This window comes from Arachis hypogaea, chromosome 3, assembly GCF_003086295.3.
Source record: "Arachis hypogaea cultivar Tifrunner chromosome 3, arahy.Tifrunner.gnm2.J5K5, whole genome shotgun sequence".
Classification (NCBI taxonomy): Eukaryota; Viridiplantae; Streptophyta; class Magnoliopsida; order Fabales; family Fabaceae; genus Arachis; species Arachis hypogaea.
This window is the reverse complement of record NC_092038.1, coordinates 33,467,266-33,483,757: the sequence shown is the minus strand read 5'-3', so window position 1 is coordinate 33,483,757 and position 16,492 is coordinate 33,467,266. Positions and strand designations below refer to the sequence as shown.

Genomic DNA, 16,492 nt, shown 5'->3' with positions numbered 1-16,492 from the left:
ATCTCTATGGTCTCTAGGTGAGCCTCTGATTCCTCAGGATCCTTAATAGGAAGCTCCTTCTTGCTTGAGGAACGTCCCAGGAGGTCTTCCTCACTAGGATTTTCGTCCTCCTCCTCCCCTATGCATTCGGCCACTTTGATTAAATCAATGGCCTTGCACTCTCCTTTTGGATTTTCTTCTGTATTGCTTGGGAGAGTACTGGGAGGAGTTTCAATAACTTTCTTACTCAGCTGGCCCACTTGTGCCTCCAAATTTCTAATGGAGGATCTGGTTTCATTCATGAAACTGAAAGTGGCTTTTGACAGATCAGAGACTATATTGGCTAAATTAGAATTGTTTTGTTCAGAATTCTCTGTCTGTTGCTGAGGAGATGATGGATATGGCTTGCTATTGCCCAGCCTATTGCGTCCACCATTGTTAAAGCCTTGTTGAGGCTTTTGTTGATCCTTCCAGGAGAAATTTGGGTGATTTCTCCATGATGGGTTATAGGTGTTTCCATAAGGTTCACCCATGTAATTAATCTCTGCCATGGCAGGGTTTTCAGGATCGTAAGCTTCTTCAGAAGCTGCCTCTCTAGTGCTGTTGGATGCATGTTGCAATCCATTCAGATTTTGAGAGATTATGTTGACCTGTTGAGTCAACATTTTGTTCTGAGCCAATATGGCATTCAGAGCATCAATTTCAAGAACTCCTTTCTTCTGAGGTATTCCATTATTCACAGAATTTCTCTCAGAGGTGTACATAAACTGGTTGTTTGCAACCATGCAATGAGTTCTTGAGCCTCTTCAGGCGTTTTCTTCAGGTGAATAGATCCACCTGCAGAATGGTCCAATGACATTTTCGAAAATTCAGAGAGACCATAATAGAATATATCTAATAGGGTCCATTCTGAAAACATGTCAGATGGACATCTTTTGGTCAGCTGCTTGTATCTTTCCCAAGCTTCATAGAGGGATTCACCATCTTTCTGTTTGAAGGTTTGAACATCCACTCTCAGCTTGCTCAGCTTTTGAGGAGGGAAGAACTTATCTAAGAAAGCAGTGACTAGCTTATCCCAGGAGTCCAGGCTATCCTTAGGTTGTGAATCCAACCATATTCTAGCTCTGTCTCTTACAGCAAAAGGGAAAAGCATGAGTCTGTAGACTTCAGGATCAACTCCATTAGTCTTTACAGTCTCACAGATCTGCAAGAACTCAGTTAAAAACTGATAGGGATCTTCAGATGGAAGTCCATAAAACTTGCAGTTTTGTTGCATTAAAGCAACTAGTTGAGGCTTAAGCTCAAAGTTATTGGCTCCAATGGCAGGAATGGAGATGCTTCTTCCATCAAACTTGGATGTTGGCTTTGTGAAGTCACCAAGCATTCTCCTTGCATTATTATTATTATTATTTTCGGCTGCCATGTCCTTCTCTTGTTCGAAAATTTCTGAAAGGTTGTTTCTGGATTGTTGTAATTTAGCTTCTCTTAATTTTCTCTTCAGAGTCCTTTCAGGTTCTGGATCAACTTCAACAAGAGTGCCCTTTTCCTTGTTCCTGCTCATAAGAAAGAGAGAAGAAAACAAGAAAAGAAAGAGGAATCCTTATGTCACAGTATAGAGATTCCTTTATGTTAGTAGAAGAAAAAAGGGGTAGAAGAAAGAAGAAGGAAAGGGGAAAGAATCCAAATACAAGAGATATAAGAAGTTCGGATTCTTAGATGAAGAGAGGTGAAGAGAAGTGTTAATAATTAAATAATTAAATAGAAGAAGAGAAGAGAAGAGGATTTTCGAAAATAATGTTTGAAAATAGGTTAGTGATTTTCGAAAATTAAAGACAAAATATAATTAAAATTAAAATTTAAAACAAAAAGAATTTTTGAAAAAGAGAGGGAGAATTTTCGAAAATTTAGAGAGGGAAAAGTAGTTAGATGGTTTTGAAAAAGATAAGAAACAAACAAAAAGTTAGTTAGTTGATTGAAAAAGATTTGAAATCAAAAATTGAAAAAGATAAGAAGATAAGAAGTTAGATAAGATATTTTGAAATCAAATTTTGAAAAAGATAAGATAAAAGATAAAAAAAATAAGATAAAAATTTTTAATAAAAAGATATTTTGAAAAAGATTTAATTTTTAAAAAGACTTAACTAACAAGAAACTACAAGATAAGATTCTAGAACTTAAAGATTGAACCTTTCTTAACAAGAAAGTAACAAACTTCGAATTTTTGAACCAATCACATTAATTGTTAGCTAATTTTCGAAAATTTGATATAAAAGATAAGAAAAAGATTTTGAAAAAGATTTTTGAAATTTTCGAAAATTATAAAAAAATGAAAAAGATATGATTTTTGAAAAAGATTTTGAAAAGATAAGATTTTTAAAATTGAAATTTTGACTTGACTTGTAAGAAACAACTAATTTTAAAAAATTTTTGACCAAGTCAACCCAAAATTTCAAAAATTTGGAGGAAAATAAGGAAAAGATATTTTTTGATTTTTTGAATATTTTAATTATGAGAAAGAAAAACAACAAAAATACTTAATGCATGAAATTTTTAGATCAAAACAATGAATGCATGCAAGAATGCTATGAATGTCAAGATGAACACCAAGAACACTTTGAAGATCATGATGAACATCAAGAACATTATTTTGAAAAATTTTTTTGATGCAAAGAAAACATGCAAGACACCAAACTTAGAAATCTTTAATGCATGGAAAATATGAATGCAAAAGTGCACAAGAAAAACAAGGAAAGACACAAAATAAGAAAACATCAAGATCAAACAAGAGGACTTATCAAGAACAACTTGAAGATCATGAAGAACACTATGAATGCATGAGATTTTCGAAAAATGCAAGAAAAATTTTAAAAGCATGCAATTGACACCAAACTTAAAAATTGACTCTATACTCAAACAAGAAACACAAAATATTTTTGATTTTTATGATTTTCTAATTTTTTGTATTTTTATTAATTTTTTTCGAAAATAAAGTTTGCAAAAACGAAAAAAATACAAGAAAAATTTTTGAAAAAGATTTTTGAAAAGAAAATTACCTAATCTGAGCAACAAGATGAACCGTCAGTTGTCCATACTCGAACAATCCCCGGCAACGGCGCCAAAAACTTGGTGGACGAAATTGTGATCTACGTTCTTTGGATTTTGAATGAAAACTTTATTATGGCACTGGTTGAATACACAACTCCGTTCAACTAACCAGCAAGTGTACTGGGTCGTCCAAGTAATAAACCTTACGCGAGTAAGGGTCGATCCCACAGAGATTGTTGGTATGAAGCAAGCTATGGTCACCTTGTAAATCTCAGTCAGGCAGATTAAAATGGTTTATGGGTTTTTCGAAAATAGAAATAAAGGGTAGAAATAAAAGGGATAGAAGACTTATGCAGATTCATTGGTGGGAATTTCAGATAAGCGGCTGGAGATGCTGTAGAGCCCAAGGACGCCTGCTCTCCTACTGCTTCTACTCAATCCTTCTTACTCCTTTCCATGGCAAGCTTTGTATAGGGGTTCACCATCAACTGTGGCTACTTTCATCCTCTCGGGAAAATGGTCTTATGCGGTTGTCAGTCGCACGGCTAATCATCTGGAGGCATCACCCATGGCTGATGGCTACATCCCATCCTCGCAGTGAAAACTAATGCTCACGCACTCTGTCACAGTACGGCTAATCACCGGTTGGTTCCCGCTCCTACTGGAATAGAATCCCTCTTTTGCGTCTGTCACTAACGCCCAGCAGGTTACAAGTTTGAAGCACGTCACAGTCATTCATTACCGGAATCCTACTCGGAATACCACAGACAAGGTTAGACTTTCCGGATTCCCAGGATCCTACTCGGAATACCACAGACAAGGTGAGACTTTCCGGATCCTCATAAATGCCGCCATCTATCTAGCTTATACCACGAAGATTCTGTTGGGGAATCTAAGAGATACACGTTCAAGCTCTGTTTCATGTAGAACGGAAGTGGTTGTCAATCACACGCGTTCATAAGTGAGAATGATAATGAGGGTAATCTGACTCATAACATTCATCATGTTCTTGGGTACGAATGAATATCTTGGAATAAGAATAAGAGAGATTTGAATAAAAGATAATAGAACTTCATTAATACTTGAGGTACAGCAGAGCTCCACACCCTTAATCTATGGTGTGCAGAAACTCCACCGTTGAAAATACATAAGTAAAAGAGGTCCAGGCATGGCCGAATGGCCAGCCTCCCTAACGTGATCAATGATCTCCTAAGATGAATAATAAAACAAAACTGAGACCAAAGATGTCTAATACAATAGATAAATGTCCTATATATACTAGACTAGCTACTAGGGTTTACATGAGTAAGTAATTGATGCATAAATTCACTTTCGGGGCCCACTTGGTGTATGCTTGGGCTGAGCTTGATCGATCCACGAGTAGAGGCATTTCTTGGCGTCAAACTCCAGGTTATGACGTGTTTTGGGCGTTCAACTCCGGATCATGACATTTTTCTGGCGTTTAACTCCAGACAGCAGCGTGTACTTTGCGTTCAACGCCATGTTACGTCGTCATTCTTCGAATAAAGTATGGATTATTATATATTGCTGGAAAGCCCTAGATGTCTACTTTCCAACGCCGTTGAAAGCGCGCCAATTGGAGTTCTGTAGCTCCAGAAAATCCATTTCGAGTGCAGGGAGGTCAGATTCCAACAGCATCAGCAGTCCTTTTGTCAGCCTTCTTCAGAGTTTTGCTCAAATCCCTCAATTTCAGTCAAAATTTACCTGAAATCACAGAAAAACACACAAACTCATAGTAAAGTCCAGAAATGTGAATTTAACATAAAAACTAATGAAAACATCCCTAAAAGTAGCTCAAACTTACTAAAAACTATATAAAAACAATGCCAAAAAGCGTATAAATTATCCGCTCATCACAACACCAAACTTAAATTATTGCTTGTCCCCAAGCAACTGAAAATCAAATAGGATAAAAAGAAGAGAATATACTATAAAGTCAAAATATCAATGAATATTAATTTAATTACATGAGCGGGACTTGTAGCTTTTTGCTTCTGAACAGTTTTGGCATCTCACTTTTTCCTTTGTAGTTCAGAGTGATTGGCGTCTCTGGGAACTTAGAATTTGGGATAGTGTTATTGACTTTCCTAGTTAAGCATGTTGATTCTTGAACACAGCTACTTATGAGTCTTGGCTGTGGCCCTAAGCACTTTGTCTTCCAGTATTACCACCGGATACACAAATGCCACAGACACATAACTGGGTGAACCTTTTCAGATTGTGACTCAGCTTTGCTAAAGTCCCCAGTTAGTGGTGTCCAGAGCTCTTAAGCACACTCTTTTGGATCACGACTTTAACCACTCAGTCTCAAGCTTTTCACTTGGACCTTCATGACACAAGCACATGAATAGGGACAGCTTGATTTAGCCGCTTAGGCCTGGATTTAATTTCCTTGGGCCCTCCTATCCATTGATGCTCAAAGCCTTGGATCCTTGCTTTAAAATTTTCGTCATTTTTTTTTCACTGCTTTTTCTTGCTTCAAGAATCAATTTCATGATGTTTTTCCGATCATCAATAACATTTCTCTTTGTTCATCATTCTTTCAAGCACCAACAATTTTTAACACTCATAAACAACAAGATAAAAAATATGCACTGTTCAAGCATTCATTCAGAAAACAAAAATTATTGCCACCACATCAATATAATTAAATTAAATTCACTAATAATTTCGAAAATTATGTACTTCTTGTTCTTTTGAATTAAAACATTTTTCTTTTTAAGAGAGGTGAAAGACTAATGGATTTTATTCATAGCTTTAAGGCATGGTTACACACTAATGATCATGAAGTAGAGACACAAAAACATAGATAAACACAATACTTAAAAACCGAAAACAGAAAGAAAATAAAGAACAAGGAATGAATCCACCTCTAGTGGCGTCTTCTTCTTGAAGGCCCAATGATGTTCTTTAACTCTTCTATGTCCCTTCCTTGCCTTTGTTGCTCCTCCCTCATTGCTCTTTGATCTTCTCTTATTTCTTGGAGAGTGAGGGCGTGTTCATGATGTTCCACCCTTAGTTGTTCAACATTATGGCTCAAATCCTCTAAAGAGGTACTGAGTTGCGCCCAATAGTTGTTGGGAGGAAAGTGCATTCCTTGAGGCATTTGTTGATGATGAACTTCCTCATGTTCTTCATGGGGGCCGTGAGGAACTTCTCTTGTTTGCTCCATCCTTTTCTTGGTGATGGGCTTGTCTTCTTCAATGGAGACATCTCCATCTATGATAACTCCGGCTGAATAACATAGATGGCATATGAGGTGCGGGAAGGCTAGCCGTGCCATGTGTGAAGGCTTGTCAGCTATTTTGTAGAGTTCATTGGAAATAACTTCATGAACTTCCACTTCCTCTCCAATCATGATGCTATGAATCATGATGGCCCGATCCACAGTAACTTCAGATCGGTTGCTTGTAGGGATGATGGATCTTTGGATGAACTCCAACCATCCTCTAGCTACAGGCTTGAGGTCCAGTCTTCTTAGTTGGATCGGTTTGCCTTTGGAGTCTATTCTCCATTGGGCGCCTTCCACACAAATGTCCATTAGGACTTGGTCCAGCCTTTGATTGAAGTTGACCCTTTTTGTGTAGGGGCGTTCATCACCTTGCATCATGGGTAAATGAAACGCTAACCTCACATTTTCCGGACTGAAATCTAAGTATTTCCCCCGAACCATTGTGAGATAGTTCTTTGGATTCGGGTTCATACTTTGATCATGGTTCCTAGTGATCCATGCATTAGCATAGAACTCTTGAACCATCAATATTCCGACTTGTTGCATGGGGTTGGTTATGACTTCCCACCCTCTTCTTTGAATTTCATGTCGGATTTCCGGATACTCATTCTTTTTGAGCTTGAAAGGGACCTCGGGGATCACCTTCTTCTTTGCCACAACATCATAGAAGTGGTCTTGGTGGCTCTTGGAGATGAATCTCTCCTTCTCCCATGACTCGGAAGTGGAAGCTTTTGCCTTCCCTTTTCCTTTTCTTGAGGATACTCCGGTCTTGGGTGCCATTGATGGTGATGAAAAACAAAAAGCTTAGGCTTTTTACCACACCAAACTTAAAATTTGCTCGTCCTCGAGCAAAAAAGAAAAGAAGAGTAGAAGAAGAAGAAGAGAATTTTGGTAGAGAGGGAGAAGAGTGGGTTCGGCTATAGGAGAGAAGAAGGGGTTTGTGTTGTGTGAAAATGAAGAAGAAAGGAGAGGTATTTATAGGGAGAGGGGAGGGTTAGGTTTCGGCCATTTTGGGTGGAAAAGGGTGGGAAAGTGAATTTGAATGTAAAGGAGGTAGGTGGGGTTTATGGGGAAGAGTGGGTTGATGTGAATGGTGAATGGGGTAATTGGGAAGAGGAATTGAGGTGATTGGTGAAGGTTTTTGGGAAGTGTGACATTGAAAATGAGATTTGGATTAGGAGAGTGTGATTAGGATTAAAAGAAAAAGGTAGGTGGGGATCCTGTGGGGTCCACAGATCCTGAGGTGGGGATCCTGTGGGGTCCACAGATCCTGAGGTGAAAAGAAATACCATTCCTTCACCATATAGGCGTGTAAAATGCCTCCATGCATCATTCTGGCGTTCAAACGCCCATTGGTGCATGTTCTGGGCGTTAAACGCCCATGTGATGCATGTTTCTGGCGTTGAACGCCAGTTTCATGCTTGTTTCTGGCGTTCAGCGCCAGATTGCCCTCTGTGTGCGCATCCTGGCATTAAACGCCAGGATGTAGCTTGTTTTGGGCGTTCAGCGCCAGAAAGATGCTCTGTTCTGGCGTTGAACGCCGGCCAGATGCATCTTACTGGCGTTGAACGCCAGTCTGCGCTGCCTCCAGGGTGAACAATTTTTTTCTTCTGTTTTTGACTCTGTTTTTAATTTTTTTGATTTTTTTCGTGACTCCTCATGATCATGTACCTAATAAAACACAAAAATAACACTAAAAAAAAATAAAATAAAATTAGATAAATAAAATTGGGTTGCCTCCCAACAAGCGCTTCTTTAATGTCAATAGCTTGACAGTGGCTCTCATGGAGCCACAAGATGATCAGATCAATTTAGTGTGTTGTCTCCACACCAAACTTAGAGTTTGGATATGGAATTTGAACACCAAACTTAGAGTTTGGTTGTGGCCTCACAACACCAAACTTAGAGTTTGACTGTGTGGGCTCTTCTTGACTCTGAACTGAGAGAAGCTCTTCATGCTTACTCTCTTTTGTCACAGAGGGATGGCCAGGTGCTTGAAACACAAGGTATTCCCCATTCAATTGAAGGACTAACTCTCCTCTGTGGACGTCTATCACAGCTTCTGCTGTGGCTAGGAAAGGTCTTCCTAGGATGATGCATTCATCATCTTCCTTCCTAGTGTCTAGGATTATGAAATCAGTAGGGATGTAAAGGCCTTCAACCTTTACTAGCACGTCCTCTACCATTCCATAAGCTTGTCTCATTGACTTGTCTGCCAATTGTAATGAGAACAAGGCAGGTTGTACCTCAATGATCCCCAGCTTCTCCATTACAGAGAGTGGCATAAGATTTATCCCTGACCCAAGATCACATAGAGCTTTTTCAAAGCTCATGGTGCCAATGGTGCAAGGTATTAAGAACTTGCCAGGATCTTGTTTCTTTTGAGGTAGAGTTTCCTGAATCCAAGTATCTAATTCACTAATGAGCAAGGGAGGTTCACTTTCCCAAGTCTCATTACCAAATAGCTTGGCATTCAGCTTCATGATAGCTCCTAGATATTGAGCAACTTGCTCTCCAGTCACATCTTCATCCTCTTCAGAGGATGAATATTCTTCAGAGCTCATGAATGGCAGAAGAAGATTTAATGGAATCTCTATGGTCTCTAGGTGAGCCTCTGATTCCTCAGGATCCTTAATAGGAAGCTCCTTCTTGCTTGAGGAACGTCCCAGGAGGTCTTCCTCACTAGGATTTTCGTCCTCCTCCTCCCCTATGCATTCGGCCACTTTGATTAAATCAATGGCCTTGCACTCTCCTTTTGGATTTTCTTCTGTATTGCTTGGGAGAGTACTGGGAGGAGTTTCAATAACTTTCTTACTCAGCTGGCCCACTTGTGCCTCCAAATTTCTAATGGAGGATCTGGTTTCATTCATGAAACTGAAAGTGGCTTTTGACAGATCAGAGACTATATTGGCTAAATTAGAATTGTTTTGTTCAGAATTCTCTGTCTGTTGTTGAGGAGATGATGGATATGGCTTGCTATTGCCCAGCCTATTGCGTCCACCATTGTTAAAGCCTTGTTGAGGCTTTTGTTGATCCTTCCAGGAGAAATTTGGGTGATTTCTCCATGATGGGTTATAGGTGTTTCCATAAGGTTCACCCATGTAATTAATCTCTGCCATGGCAGGGTTTTCAGGATCGTAAGCTTCTTCAGAAGCTGCCTCTCTAGTGCTGTTGGATGCATGTTGCAATCCATTCAGATTTTGAGAGATTATGTTGACCTGTTGAGTCAACATTTTGTTCTGAGCCAATATGGCATTCAGAGCATCAATTTCAAGAACTCCTTTCTTCTGAGGTATTCCATTATTCACAGAATTTCTCTCAGAGGTGTACATAAACTGGTTGTTTGCAACCATGTCAATGAGTTCTTGAGCCTCTTCAGGCGTTTTCTTCAGGTGAATAGATCCACCTGCAGAATGGTCCAATGACATTTTCGAAAATTCAGAGAGACCATAATAGAATATATCTAATAGGGTCCATTCTGAAAACATGTCAGATGGACATCTTTTGGTCAGCTGCTTGTATCTTTCCCAAGCTTCATAGAGGGATTCACCATCTTTCTGTTTGAAGGTTTGAACATCCACTCTCAGCTTGCTCAGCTTTTGAGGAGGGAAGAACTTATCTAAGAAAGCAGTGACTAGCTTATCCCAGGAGTCCAAGCTATCCTTAGGTTGTGAATCCAACCATATTCTAGCTCTGTCTCTTACAGCAAAAGGGAAAAGCATGAGTCTGTAGACTTCAGGATCAACTCCATTAGTCTTTACAGTCTCACAGATCTGCAAGAACTCAGTTAAAAACTGATAGGGATCTTCAGATGGAAGTCCATAAAACTTGCAGTTTTGTTGCATTAAAGCAACTAGTTGAGGCTTAAGCTCAAAGTTATTGGCTCCAATGGCAGGAATGGAGATGCTTCTTCCATCAAACTTGGATGTTGGCTTTGTGAAGTCACCAAGCATTCTCCTTGCATTATTATTATTATTATTATTATTTTCGGCTGCCATGTCCTTCTCTTGTTCGAAAATTTCTGAAAGGTTGTTTCTGGATTGTTGTAATTTAGCTTCTCTTAATTTTCTCTTCAGAGTCCTTTCAGGTTCTGGATCAACTTCAACAAGAGTGCCCTTTTCCTTGTTCCTGCTCATAAGAAAGAGAGAAGAAAACAAGAAAAGAAAGAGGAATCCTCTATGTCACAGTATAGAGATTCCTTTATGTTAGTAGAAGAAAAAAGGGGTAGAAGAAAGAAGAAGGAAAGGGGAAAGAATCCAAATACAAGAGATATAAGAAGTTCGGATTCTTAGATGAAGAGAGGTGAAGAGAAGTGTTAATAATTAAATAATTAAATAGAAGAAGAGAAGAGAAGAGGATTTTCGAAAATAATGTTTGAAAATAGGTTAGTGATTTTCGAAAATTAAAGACAAAATATAATTAAAATTAAAATTTAAAACAAAAAGAATTTTTGAAAAAGAGAGGGAGAATTTTCGAAAATTTAGAGAGGGAAAAGTAGTTAGATGGTTTTGAAAAAGATAAGAAACAAACAAAAAGTTAGTTAGTTGATTGAAAAAGATTTGAAATCAAAAATTGAAAAAGATAAGAAGATAAGAAGTTAGATAAGATATTTTGAAATCAAATTTTGAAAAAGATAAGATAAAAGATAAAAAAAATAAGATAAAAATTTTTAATAAAAAGATATTTTGAAAAAGATTTAATTTTTAAAAAGACTTAACTAACAAGAAACTACAAGATAAGATTCTAGAACTTAAAGATTGAACCTTTCTTAACAAGAAAGTAACAAACTTCGAATTTTTGAACCAATCACATTAATTGTTAGCTAATTTTCGAAAATTTGATATAAAAGATAAGAAAAAGATTTTGAAAATATTTTGAAAAAGATTTTTGAAATTTTCGAAAATTATAAAAAAATGAAAAAGATATGATTTTTGAAAAAGATTTTGAAAAGATAAGATTTTTAAAATTGAAATTTTGACTTGACTTGTAAGAAACAACTAATTTTAAAAAATTTTTGACCAAGTCAACCCAAAATTTCAAAAATTTGGAGGAAAATAAGGAAAAGATATTTTTTGATTTTTTGAATATTTTAATTATGAGAAAGAAAAACAACAAAAATACTTAATGCATGAAATTTTTAGATCAAAACAATGAATGCATGCAAGAATGCTATGAATGTCAAGATGAACACCAAGAACACTTTGAAGATCATGATGAACATCAAGAACATTATTTTGAAAAATTTTTTGATGCAAAGAAAACATGCAAGACACCAAACTTAGAAATCTTTAATGCATGGAAAATATGAATGCAAAAGTGCACAAGAAAAACAAGGAAAGACACAAAATAAGAAAACATCAAGATCAAACAAGAGGACTTATCAAGAACAACTTGAAGATCATGAAGAACACTATGAATGCATGAGATTTTCGAAAAATGCAAGAAAAATTTTAAAAGCATGCAATTGACACCAAACTTAAAAATTGACTCTATACTCAAACAAGAAACACAAAATATTTTTGATTTTTATGATTTTCTAATTTTTTGTATTTTTATTAATTTTTTTCGAAAATAAAGTTTGCAAAAACGAAAAAAATACAAGAAAAATTTTTGAAAAAGATTTTTGAAAAGAAAATTACCTAATCTGAGCAACAAGATGAACCGTCAGTTGTCCATACTCGAACAATCCCCGGCAACGGCGCCAAAAACTTGGTGGACGAAATTGTGATCTACGTTCTTTGGATTTTGAATGAAAACTTTATTATGGCACTGGTTGAATACACAACTCCGTTCAACTAACCAGCAAGTGTACTGGGTCGTCCAAGTAATAAACCTTACGCGAGTAAGGGTCGATCCCACAGAGATTGTTGGTATGAAGCAAGCTATGGTCACCTTGTAAATCTCAGTCAGGCAGATTAAAATGGTTTATGGGTTTTTCGAAAATAGAAATAAAGGGTAGAAATAAAAGGGATAGAAGACTTATGCAGATTCATTGGTGGGAATTTCAGATAAGCGGATGGAGATGCTGTAGAGCCCAAGGACGCCTGCTCTCCTACTGCTTCTACTCAATCCTTCTTACTCCTTTCCATGGCAAGCTTTGTATAGGGGTTCACCATCAACTGTGGCTACTTTCATCCTCTCGGGAAAATGGTCCTATGCGGTTGTCAGTCGCACGGCTAATCATCTGGAGGCATCACCCATGGCTGATGGCTACATCCCATCCTCGCAGTGAAAACTAATGCTCACGCACTCTGTCACAGTACGGCTAATCACCGGTTGGTTCCCGCTCCTACTGGAATAGAATCCCTCTTTTGCGTCTGTCACTAACGCCCAGCAGGTTACAAGTTTGACGCACGTCACAGTCATTCATTACCGGAATCCTACTCGGAATACCACAGACAAGGTTAGACTTTCTGGATTCCCAGGATCCTACTCGGAATACCACAGACAAGGTGAGACTTTCCGGATCCTCATAAATGCCGCCATCTATCTAGCTTATACCACGAAGATTCTGTTGGGGAATCTAAGAGATACACGTTCAAGCTCTGTTTCATGTAGAACGGAAGTGGTTGTCAATCACACGCGTTCATAAGTGAGAATGATAATGAGGGTAATCTGACTCATAACATTCATCATGTTCTTGGGTACGAATGAATATCTTGGAATAAGAATAAGAGAGATTTGAATAAAAGATAATAGAACTTCATTAATACTTGAGGTACAGCAGAGCTCCACACCCTTAATCTATGGTGTGCAGAAACTCCACCGTTGAAAATACATAAGTAAAAGAGTCAGGCATGGCCGAATGGCCAGCCTCCCTAACGTGATCAATGATCTCCTAAGATGAATAATAAAACAAAACTGAGACCAAAGATGTCTAATACAATAGATAAATGTCCTATATATACTAGACTAGCTACTAGGGTTTACATGAGTAAGTAATTGATGCATAAATTCACTTCCGGGGCCCACTTGGTGTATGCTTGGGCTGAGCTTGATCAATCCACGAGTAGAGGCATTTCTTGGCGTCAAACTCCAGGTTATGACGTGTTTTGGGCGTTCAACTCCGGATCATGACGTTTTTCTGGCGTTTAACTCCAGACAGCAGCGTGTACTTGGCGTTCAACGCCAAGTTACGTCGTCATTCTTCGAATAAAGTATGGATTATTATATATTGCTGGAAAGCCCTGGATGTCTACTTTCCAACGCCGTTGAGAGCGCGCCAATTGGAGTTCTGTAGCTCCAGAAAATCCATTTCGAGTGCAGGGAGGTCAGATTCCAACAGCATCAGCAGTCCTTTTGTCAGCCTTCTTCAGAGTTTTGCTCAAATCCCTCAATTTCAGTCAAAATTTACCTGAAATCACAGAAAAACACACAAACTCATAGTAAAGTCCAGAAATGTGAATTTAACATAAAAACTAATGAAAACATCCCAAAAGTAGCTCAAACTTACTAAAAACTATATAAAAACAATGCCAAAAAGCGTATAAATTATCCGCTCATCACAACACCAAACTTAAATTGTTGCTTGTCCCCAAGCAACTGAAAATCAAATAGGATAAAAGAAGAGAATATACTATAAAGTCAAATATCAATGAATATTAATTTAATTACATGAGCGGGACTTGTAGCTTTTTGCTTCTGAACAGTTTTGGCATCTCACTTTTTCCTTTGTAGTTCAGAGTGATTGGCGTCTCTGGAACTTAGAATTTGGATAGTGTTATTGACTTTCCTAGTTAAGCATGTTGATTCTTGAACACAGCTACTTATGAGTCTTGGCTGTGGCCCTAAGCACTTTGTCTTCCAGTATTACCACCGGATACACAAATGCCACAGACACATAACTGGGTGAACCTTTTCAGATTGTGACTCAGCTTTGCTAAAGTCCCCAGTTAGTGGTGTCCAGAGCTCTTAAGCACACTCTTTTGGATCACGACTTTAACCACTCAGTCTCAAGCTTTTCACTTGGACCTTCATGACACAAGCACATGAATAGGGACAGCTTGATTTAGCCGCTTAGGCCTGGATTTAATTTCCTTGGGCCCTCCTATCCATTGATGCTCAAAGCCTTGGATCCTTGCTTTAAAATTTTCGTCATTTTTTTTTCACTGCTTTTTCTTGCTTCAAGAATCAATTTCATGATGTTTTTCCGATCATCAATAACATTTCTCTTTGTTCATCATTCTTTCAAGCACCAACAATTTTTAACACTCATAAACAACAAGATAAAAAATATGCACTGTTCAAGCATTCATTCAGAAAACAAAATTATTGCCACCACATCAATATAATTAAATTAAATTCACTAATAATTTCGAAAATTATGTACTTCTTGTTCTTTTGAATTAAAACATTTTTCTTTTAAGAGAGGTGAAAGACTAATGGATTTTATTCATAGCTTTAAGGCATGGTTACACACTAATGATCATGAAGTAGAGACACAAAAACATAGATAAACACAATACTTAAAAACCGAAAACAGAAAGAAATAAAGAACAAGGAATGAATCCACCTCTAGTGGCGTCTTCTTCTTGAAGGCCCAATGATGTTCTTTAACTCTTCTATGTCCCTTCCTTGCCTTTGTTGCTCCTCCCTCATTGCTCTTTGATCTTCTCTTATTTCTTGGAGAGTGAGGGCGTGTTCATGATGTTCCACCCTTAGTTGTTCAACATTATGGCTCAAATCCTCTAAAGAGGTACTGAGTTGCCCCAATAGTTGTTGGGAGGAAAGTGCATTCCTTGAGGCATTTGTTGATGATGAACTTCCTCATGTTCTTCTTGGGGCCGTGAGGAACTTCTCTTGTTTGCTCCATCCTTTTTTGGTGATGGGCTTGTCTTCTTCAATGGAGACATCTCCATCTATGATAACTCCGGCTGAATAACATAGATGCATATGAGGTGCGGGAAGGCTAGCCGTGCCATGTGTGAAGGCTTGTCAGCTATTTTGTAGAGTTCATTGGAAATAACTTCATGAACTTCCACTTCCTCTCCAATCATGATGCTATGAATCATGATGGCCCGATCCACAGTAACTTCAGATCGGTTGCTTGTAGGATGATGGATCTTTGGATGAACTCCAACCATCCTCTAGCTACAGGCTTGAGGTCCAGTCTTCTTAGTTGGATCGGTTTGCCTTTGGAGTCTATTCTCATTGGCCCTTCCACAAATGTCATTAGGACTGGTCCCTTTGATTAAGTTGACCCTTTTTGTGGGGCGTTCTCACTTGCTCATGGTAATGAAACCAACCTCACATTTCCGGACTGAAATCTAGTATTCCCCAACATGTGAGATAGTTCTTTGGATTCGGGTTCATACTTTGATCATGGTTCCTAGTGATCCATGCATTAGCATAGAACTCTTGAACCATCATATTCCGACTTGTTGCATGGGGTTGGTTATGACTTCCCACCCTCTTCTTTGATTTCATGTCGGATTTCCGGATACTCATTCTTTTTGAGCTTGAAAGGGACCTCGGGGATCACCTTCTTCTTTGCCACAACATCATAGAAGTGGTCTTGGTGGCTCTTGGAGATGAATCTTCCTTCTCCCATGACTCGGAGTGGAAGCTTTTGCCTTCCCTTTTCCTTTTCTTGAGGAACTCCGTCTTGGTGCCATTGATGGTGATGAAAAAAAAAGCTTAGGCTTTTTACCACACAAACTTAAAATTGCTCGTCCTCGAGCAAAAAGAAAGAAATAGAAGAAGAAGAAGAGAATTTGGTAGAGAGGGGAAGAGTGGGTTCGGCTATGGAGAGAAGAGGGGTTTTGTGTGTGAAATGAAGAAGAAAGGAGAGGTATTTATAGGGAGAGGGAGGGGTTAGGTTTCGGCCATTTTGGGTGGAAAGGGTGGGAAATGAATTTGATGTAAAGGAGGTAGGTTGGGGTTTATGGGGAAGAGTGGGTTGATGTGAATGGTGAATGGGGAATTGGGAAGAGGATTGAGGTGATTGGTGAGGTTTTGGGAAGTGTGACATTGAAAATGAGATTTGGATTAGGAGAGTGTGATTAGGATTAAAAGAAAAGGTAGGTGGGGATCCTGTGGGGTCCACAGATCTGAGGTGGGATCCTGTGGGGTCCACAGATCCTGAGGTGAAAAGAAATACCATTCTTCAATATAGGCGTGTAAAATGCTCCATGCATATTCTGGGTTCAAACGCCATTGGTGCATGTTCTGGGCGTTAAACGCCATGTGATGCTGTTTTGGCGTTGATACGGCGTT

The 16,492-nt window shown here is 38.4% G+C and overlaps 2 non-coding genes across 2 annotated transcripts; both read left to right on the top strand.

Annotated features, from left to right (window-relative positions):
• The first annotated feature begins 896 nt into the window (after positions 1–896).
• Positions 897–1,000, top strand: LOC112793290 (small nucleolar RNA R71). The gene has a single exon (XR_003197989.1). It is a non-coding gene; the product is annotated as a small nucleolar RNA R71 (small nucleolar RNA).
• An 8,763-nt stretch (positions 1,001–9,763) lies between these two features.
• Positions 9,764–9,867, top strand: LOC112793289 (small nucleolar RNA R71). Its single transcript, XR_003197988.1, has one exon. It is a non-coding gene; the product is annotated as a small nucleolar RNA R71 (small nucleolar RNA).
• The last annotated feature ends 6,625 nt before the right edge of the window (positions 9,868–16,492 follow it).